This window comes from Polyodon spathula, chromosome 6 (genome assembly GCF_017654505.1).
Source record: "Polyodon spathula isolate WHYD16114869_AA chromosome 6, ASM1765450v1, whole genome shotgun sequence".
Classification (NCBI taxonomy): domain Eukaryota; kingdom Metazoa; phylum Chordata; class Actinopteri; order Acipenseriformes; family Polyodontidae; genus Polyodon; species Polyodon spathula.
In genome coordinates this window covers 39,976-48,498 of record NC_054539.1, presented here as the reverse complement: position 1 = coordinate 48,498, position 8,523 = coordinate 39,976, and positions in this window count along the sequence as shown.

Genomic DNA, 8,523 nt, shown 5'->3' with positions numbered 1-8,523 from the left:
TATGCAAACTTATGGAAACTATAATAAGATCCAAAATGGAAAATTACCTATATGGTAACAGGGTACTGGGAGACAGTCAGCATGGTTTTAGGAAAGGGAGATCGTGCCTAACTAACTTGCTTGATTTTTTTGAGGATGCAACATCGATAATGGATAATTGCAAAGCATATGACATGGTTTATTTAGATTTCCAGAAAGCTTTTGACAAAGTCCCGCACAAAAGATTAATTCTCAAACTGAACGCAGTTGGGATTCAAGGAAACACATGTACATGGATTAGGGAGTGGTTAACATGTAGAAAACAGAAAGTACTGATTAGAGGAGAAACCTCAAAATGGAGCGAGGTAACCAGTGGAGTACCACAGGGATCAGTATTAGGTCCTCTGCTGTTCCTAATCTACATTAATGACTTAGATTCTGGTATAGCAAGCAAACTTGTTAAATTTGTAGACGACACAAAAATAGGAGGAGTGGCAAATACCATTACAGCAGCAAAGGTCATTCAAAATGATCTAGACCCGATTCAGAACTGGGCAGACACATGGCAAATGACATTTAATAGAGAAAAGTGTAAGGTACTGCACGCAGGCAATAAAAATGTACATTATAAATATCATATGAGAGATAATGAAATTGAAGAAGGAATTTATGAAAAATACCTAGGAGTTTATGTTGACTCAGAAATATCTTCATCTAGACAATGCGGGGAAGCTATAAAAAAGGACAACAAGATGCCTCGTTATATAGTGAAAAGTGTTGAATTTAAATCAAGGGAAGTAATGTTAAAACTGTACAATGCATTAGTAAGACCTCATCTAGAATATTGTGTTCAGTTCCGGTCACCTCATTACAAAAAGTATATTGCTGCTCTAGAAAGAGTGCAAAGAAGAGTGACCAGAATTATTCCGGGTTTAAAAGGCATGTCATACACAGACAGGCTAAAAGAATTTAGTATATTCAGTCTTGAACAATTACGACTGCGCGGCAACCTGATTGAAGCATTCAAAATTCTAAAAGGTATTGACAGTGTTGACCCAAGGGACTTTTTTGATCTGAAAAAAGAAACAAGGACCAGGGGTCACAAATGATTAGACAAAGGGGCATTCAGAACAGAAAATAGGGGGCACTTTTTTACACAGAGAATTATGAGGGTCCGGAACCAACTCCCCAGTAATGCTGTTGAAGCTGACACACTGGGATCCTTCAAGAAGCTGCTTGATAAGATTCTGGGATCAATAAGCTACTAACAACCAAACGAGCAAGATGGGCCGAATGGCCTCCTCCCGTTTGTAAACTTTCTTATGTATGTTTTACTCCCTCATGCTCCACTCCCTTGTGATTGCCAGACCCCATGAATCACAAGCTATCAAAAGCTCATTATGAGTAAACACATTCCTTCTCTTTTCTGCTGGATCAAAATGCCAGTCCACGTTTGGTTCAAATTAAAAAGTCATTAAACTGAAAGGAATAACTGAATGGAAGGGGACGACTTCCTTTGAAGTGCATGCAGCTCAAATTGAAAGAAAGAAAGAGTGATAATTAGCAACAGACAATTGCAATCTGCAGTTTATTTATTCAAGGGGTAGTAGGGGGTGGGAGAGGGGCGCACTGCTTTTTCACATGGAGTCAAAACAATAATACATGAATGAACTTAAAAACTCCCCACAAGCATAGAACTCTTTAAGCAGGTCCAACTGAAAACTATCCAAAAAAAGTTGTGTGTCTCCATTCAGGGTTGTAGGTTATTGTTTGAAGACCCCTTTCTTGTGGTTTATTTGCACAGTACAGTATACATTCAAACCCGTTAAAGCCACGTTTTTACAGTTTGCACTGTGGGTCTGATCTGTGACCGCTATGCTTTTCACTTTTCCATTGGTTTTCCATTGGTTTGTATACAATGTCTCGATATCTTTTGAAAACAAGCCCTGACAGCCCCATAAGCATTGTACTTTTTAACCATTAGACAAAATATTTACATAATACTTAAACTGCTGCTATAACCATGATTCATTTATTAGCGTTTTAACTCAATTATATCAAATCACATTTTTATTTACAATGAAGTGAATATACATTGTGTTACCCAAATGCTTCTAATGATACCACAGATTATGTTTTCCCTTCATTGTTAATAAAAACATGATTTGATATAATTGAATTAAAAAGCCATTAATAATACTAGTTACAGTGGGGTTACCAGTGAATTAAAGCTATTTCTAAGGTTGTGAAACCGCTGGTTGATGCTCGTCTCTGAGGGTCCGGGTCTGTCCATCTTTCACTACACTTTACCCAATGCCAAGTCAACATTCCACCATGAATTGGAGGGGAATCGCAGATGTAAGGTGACTTTTAATTAAATAATTTATTACACATACTATTTTCTTTAAATTCATTGGTTCTCATTTCATTTTCAGCAATCTGATTGGCCAAATTAGTGTGTGTAGTAATTAGTCAAATGAGAATGTGTACTAAATATTTGAAATGCATACTAAATATCTAAAACTTGTACTAAATATCTAAAGTTTACGAACGAGAGGAGGTCATTCGGCCCATCTTTCTTGTTTGGTTGTTAGTAGCTTATTGATCCCAGAATCTCAACAAGCAGCTGAGATTCTGGGATCAATAAGCTACTAACAACCAAATGAGCAAGATGGGCAGAATGACCTCCTCTCGTTTTGAAACATTAAGAAGAGTTCTCCTCTAATTAGAGGTGCTTCGGTCTATTCCAGGACATGGCTCATTAAGTCAATGATCCATAACCATTAACACGAGTGAATGAAGTGTGTGACCAGCAGTGTGTCACAGTAACACTTACCCCATTGTCCACACAGCAAAGAGCTCTGCCATGGTACGATTCAAACACACTGTAGAGCTGCCTACATGATTCGTTTAAAAGAGGCCAAGCACCAATCGGGGAGCAGCATTCAGGGTTACAGAAATGCTGTTTATTTAAGACACACTGCTGTTTGATTGGTTAATTAAACAAGCCTGGCTCAGGAGGTCCTGATTAAACAGACAGATCTGAGTCTGTGCTGATCTCCGGAACATCAAGCCCCTTTCACACTGGCATGTTGTACCCGGGTCAGACAGATCTGAGTCTGTGTTGATGTCTGGAACATCAAGCCCCTTTCACACTGGCATGCTGTACCCAGGTTGAACCAGTGTCCTGGAGGTTGGCTACACATTTCCACACTGCTTTCTGAAGAAGCTGGGTTGACCTGGCTCACAGAAGCAAATACACAATGCCCCGGAAGCAGCTTCAGCCAACCGCTCTCAAAAGGTTTGGAAGACATGCTTGTTATGGACACTTATATCCAGACTCCTCTGGCTTGAATCATTGGCCCTTGCAGCACCACATAATCTTAGCATTCATTTAATGTTCCGTATTAGATGTGAGGTATTGAGTAAAACCCACAGGGGCTGCAAACCAAAAAAATAAAACAGTACTGGTAGTATTTTTTAGTTAAAATGCAGGTAGTGTACTTCAACAACACAGATATAACGTTAGTGTTCTCTATTCCTTGTCTAATGCTGCCATCGTGTGGCCATTAAGTAGAATTTCTGGTTCCAGTAAACCAATTCTTTATTTAAAATCTGAACAGCTCAGTAGCCTTTTGAAATGACTGATTCACTTTAACCCCCATTCAAATATAAAGATATTTCTGAAACATTCTTGTGGTACTACCAATATAAATTAGCTCTAGCTAACTTGGGTGCGATGCACCGCATGTTTTAATCATAAATGTTTTTATTGCACACGGTCCCAATTAAATAAATGATTTAAAAAAAAAATAATCCACTAAAAAAGAAAATATTTACAGTATAACCAGGAGAGTGCTGTGTATAAATAATGAAGTCATTGCAGAATTCCACTACCTGTACTACCCATTGCAAACAACAGAGGGAACCAGCAACCACTTGACAGAGCTCCATCAGCACTCCAGCTTCTATCGGTTTCAATTTTCCTCAGTACTCAGTTTTCACAATTATTTAACGGTGTACCTAAATTAAACACAATAGTGTGTTTTTTCTGGCTGTATCTAAATCGATAACCATGCTTTTATTAATTTTTTTATTCTTCAAACAGCATAAGACATGTGACAGCGTGGAGAAGTGCTTTGTGGGGAATGACAGTATGGAGAGAGACAGCCTGGGAGCGACAGCGTGGAGAAGTGCTTTGATGGTAGTGACAGAGTGGCAGCGACAGCGTGGAGAGAGACAATGTGGGAGAGATAATGTGGAGAGAGACAGCGTGGAGAGAGACAGTATTGTCACACCTGGGCACTGACAGTAACTCATAAAAGAGTTATGGCCTTCCAGAAAAAAGACAGATCACAGGGAAACAGGTACCACTTCAGCAAAAACACTGAAACAAATTGATCTCAATAATAAAATGACATACATTGAGCATCAGCATAATGAAACAAAATTAGTCAACAAATTGGAGTGCTATTGGGCTCTGAACAGGGGCTTTACCCTGGAACAATATCTCAGGATAAAAGATCCCAAATAAAGACAAACCCTTACGAAGTACAGACTCAGTGAGCACAGCCTCGCCATCGAAACAGGCCGCCATAAAAAGAGCTGGCTGGCCAGACAGAACAGGCTGTGCATTCACTGTGAGCTGGGAGAAGTCGAAACAGATGTGCACTTCCTGCTGTCCTGCTGCAAATACTGCCAAATAAGGGACACATCACTTACCTCCCAAAATTCTCAAGTAAGTTGACCCAGTTTCCACATCTGCCTGACCATGAGAAACTGCAGATCTTGTTGGGAGAGGAGGCTCTGATAGAAGAGCTAGCTGCCCAGTACATGTTTGCCTGTCACAGCCTGAGGAACAGTGTGTAGACTCTCAATAGAACTGCTCTGTCTATTGTTAAATTAGACCCGGGGGGGGGGGGGCGGTATATTGTTTTACATTCTGTTAATTGATTGATATTGTGTGTTATTGACATTATATTGTATTTTATGTAATGTGTGTTGAAATGCTTTGGCAACCTTGGATCAATCCTGTCATGCTAATAAAGCCAGTTTGAATCTGAATTTGAGAGACAGCGTGTGAGCGACAGTATGGAGAAGTGCTTCATTGAGAGCAACAGTGTGACAGCAACAGCATGGAAAGCAACAGCATGGAGAAGTGCTTCGTGGAGAGCTACAGCGTGGAGAGCAACAGCATGAGAGAGAGCTTGGAGAGACAGCGTGGAGAAGTGCTTCATGGGTAGTGACAGAGTGGCAGTGACAGCATGGAGAATTGCTTGGTGGAGATCAGAAGCATGGAGAAGAGCTTCGTGGAGAGTGACAGAATGGAGATGTACTTCGTGGAGAGAGACAGCGTGGAGACCGACAGCATGGAGAGAGACAGTGACAGCATGGAAAAGTACTTTGTGGAGAGAGACAGCACAAACATGGAGAAGTGCTCCATGGAGAGTGACAGCGTGGGAACGACAGCATGGAGAGAGACAGCATGGAGAAGTGTTTCACGGAGAGTGACAGCATGGAGAGAGACAGCATGGAGAAGTGCTTCGTGGAGAGCACCATCATGGAGAGTGACAGTGTGAAGAGTGACAGCAACAGCATGGAGAAGTGCTTCGTGGAGAGCGGCAGCATGGAGAAGTGCTTCATGGAGAGTGACAGCGTGTAATAAAAAAAGTGTGTTTTAGAAAGTTCTAGAAATGCGTTCGAGTTCATCTTTGCCCTTGCCCTATAATAACCCCATATCTTATATAACTTGTTTTGGTTAGAATGTTCTAGGGAAAGGAATAGTTTATTCAGAGGGCCGAGCCTCGAGGGAGTGATCTGGCCAATTACTCTCTCGCATGCAAAAGCCTAACTTGGTAAGTTATAAAGGACGGGATTCTCCTCTGCTCTGATGAGAGTCAGCCGTGAGGATTAGCGCGCAGTCCTGCTCGGTAATTCTTGGAGACAGCTGCTTTCTCTTACCAGGGTCGAAGGGCTCTCCCGATCCGCTTGGAAGGATAAGAATTAGTTCAGTTGCGTCTCATGGATTGTATTGATCTGTGATTAATATAATCTTTGTATGTAACCTTGTTGGGTTGTGTCCCGTTAGGGATATCGTTATTCGCAGTATAGCATCTGTGTACGTAACTGCGTGTGTGTGTGTGTGTGTGTGTGTGTGTGTGTGTGTGTGAAATAATAAAGGACCTTTTAAAATTACTCTGTGAAGTAATTGCCTTATTTACTTCTACATCAACTTCCTTTTAAATTTAAAGTAATTAAATTTTACACAACACAGCGACAGCATGGAGAAGTGCTTCGTGGAGAGTGGCAGCATGGAGAAGTGCTTCGTGGAGAGCACCAGCATTGAGAGTGACAGCATGGTGAGCAACAGCGTGGAGAGTGACAGTATAGAGAGTGACAGCAACAGCATAGAGAGGTGCTTTGTGGAGAGTGGCAGAATGGATAAGTGCTTCGTGGACAGTGACAGTGTGGGATCAACAGTGTGGAGAGAGACAGCGACAGCATGGAGAAGTGCTTTGTGGAGAGTGGCAGCATGGAGAAGTCCTTCATTGAGAGCAACAGCATGACAGTGACAGCATGGAGAAGTGCTTCATAGAGAGTGACAGCGCGGGAGTGAGAGTGTGAAGAGACAGCGATGGCATGGATTGTGACAGCGTGGGAGTGAGAGCGTGAAGAGAGACAGCGATGGCATGGAGAGCGACAGCGTGGAGAGCAACAGCATGACAAAGTGCTTTGTGGAGAGTGACATTGTGGCAGCGACAGGGTGGAGAAGTGTTTCATGGAGATAGACAGCGTGGAGAAGTGCTTTGTGGAAAAGCAGTTTAGAAGCACTTTGATAGCAGGTTGACAGCTGCAGAAAACTTACAGAAAAAAAATGAACATGGCCTTCAAGCCAGCAGTCTGTGACACCTGCATGATGTGGGAAATCTGAGAAAACACAGCAGAGCTAAACCAAGTGTGTAAAATGCTGTAAGATCCAGGACTTGCTTAAACGAGTAACTATGCTAGAACTGCAGGAAATCACAATTCTTGGAAGTCTGCACCCCTAACAGACAAAAAACAAGCAGGGAGACAGAGGAGGGTCGAAACAATTAAGTTCAGATAGGCAGAGACAGGGAAAAAAAGAAACGTAGTCTAACATGCAATTGAGTTGAGCAATGTGTCTGGAGCACGCACACCCACCCAGACCCAGACACACACACACACACACACACACACACACACACACACACACACACACACACACACACACACACACACACACACACCCACCCCCCCCCCCCCCACACACACACACACACACACACACACACACACACACACACAATACACACACCCAGACCCAGATACACATACACAGCTATACACCCACCCATACCCAGACACACACACACACCAATACATCCACCCAGACCCAGACACACACATGCCAATACATTCACCCAGACCCAGATACACATACACACACACAGCTACACACACCCAGACAAACTATTTGTACAATAAATAGAAGACAGGAGTCTCTTCAAGTCTTTGGCTGTATTTGAAAATTAATTTAAACTTTTTTTTTGTCTTTTTTTTGTGAACATTCAATAAAACAATGTATAACCTAAGAATGAACCATATACTTACAACTCATTGCAACTTTTACATCTTACATAACAAAAATAACTGCCATTTCTTTAGGAATTTTTACTAAAAAAAAAATATATATAAATATTTTTTCACGTTTTCATTTTTATACAAAAAACTTAATACAAATCAAGTTAAGTGAGACCAACACTATACAAACAACCAAAAAATGCACAGCAAAGAATGTGTATCACATGTGAAGCAATACATTCTCATGTGAAGCAATGCATTCCCATGTAAAGCAATGCATTCCCATGTGACGTCAGTCTGTTAAGGCCACACAAGTATTTTTTTTTTTTACAAAAACAAGCAGCAAAACAAATCAGAAAAAAGTCAAAGCCTAAAAAGGACAGAATGTTTAATCTCTAGTCTTGAAATAAGGGAAGCTGGTGTAGTGTAGACTTCAAGCCCACAATAAATGAAGCATGGATTGCATTACTGTACATACTGCCTGGCCTTTCACACAGGCATGAATGATGACATCCACCAATATCACTCCACACTTGTCGTTTGTTCTGCTGGGCAGTGACCCCCCACCCCCCCGCCCCGCCCCCTGCACACAGCAATGCGGTATTGGTCAGTCTGTGCAGTAATGCAGCCTGACCCTTGTGAGTATCAATGGTGACTCATGTATGACAATCTGTCCCAATAGTGCAACCTCTTAAAAAAAGAAAAACAATCATGAGTGAACTGGAGCACAGACCAATGGACACTGCAGCCTTTCCAGCGTGACCTGAACACTGAAACAAACTGACCAAAGTGAAAATGTTGCTCTACGGTATATAAATGTCAAAGAACTGTTGAAAAAAAATGTTCACTGAAGTGTGGATTAAAAATTAAAAATAACAGTACAAATATATTAATATTCTTCCACTATAAAAGAAAAATACAGAGCAATTCTGGGATCCTCAA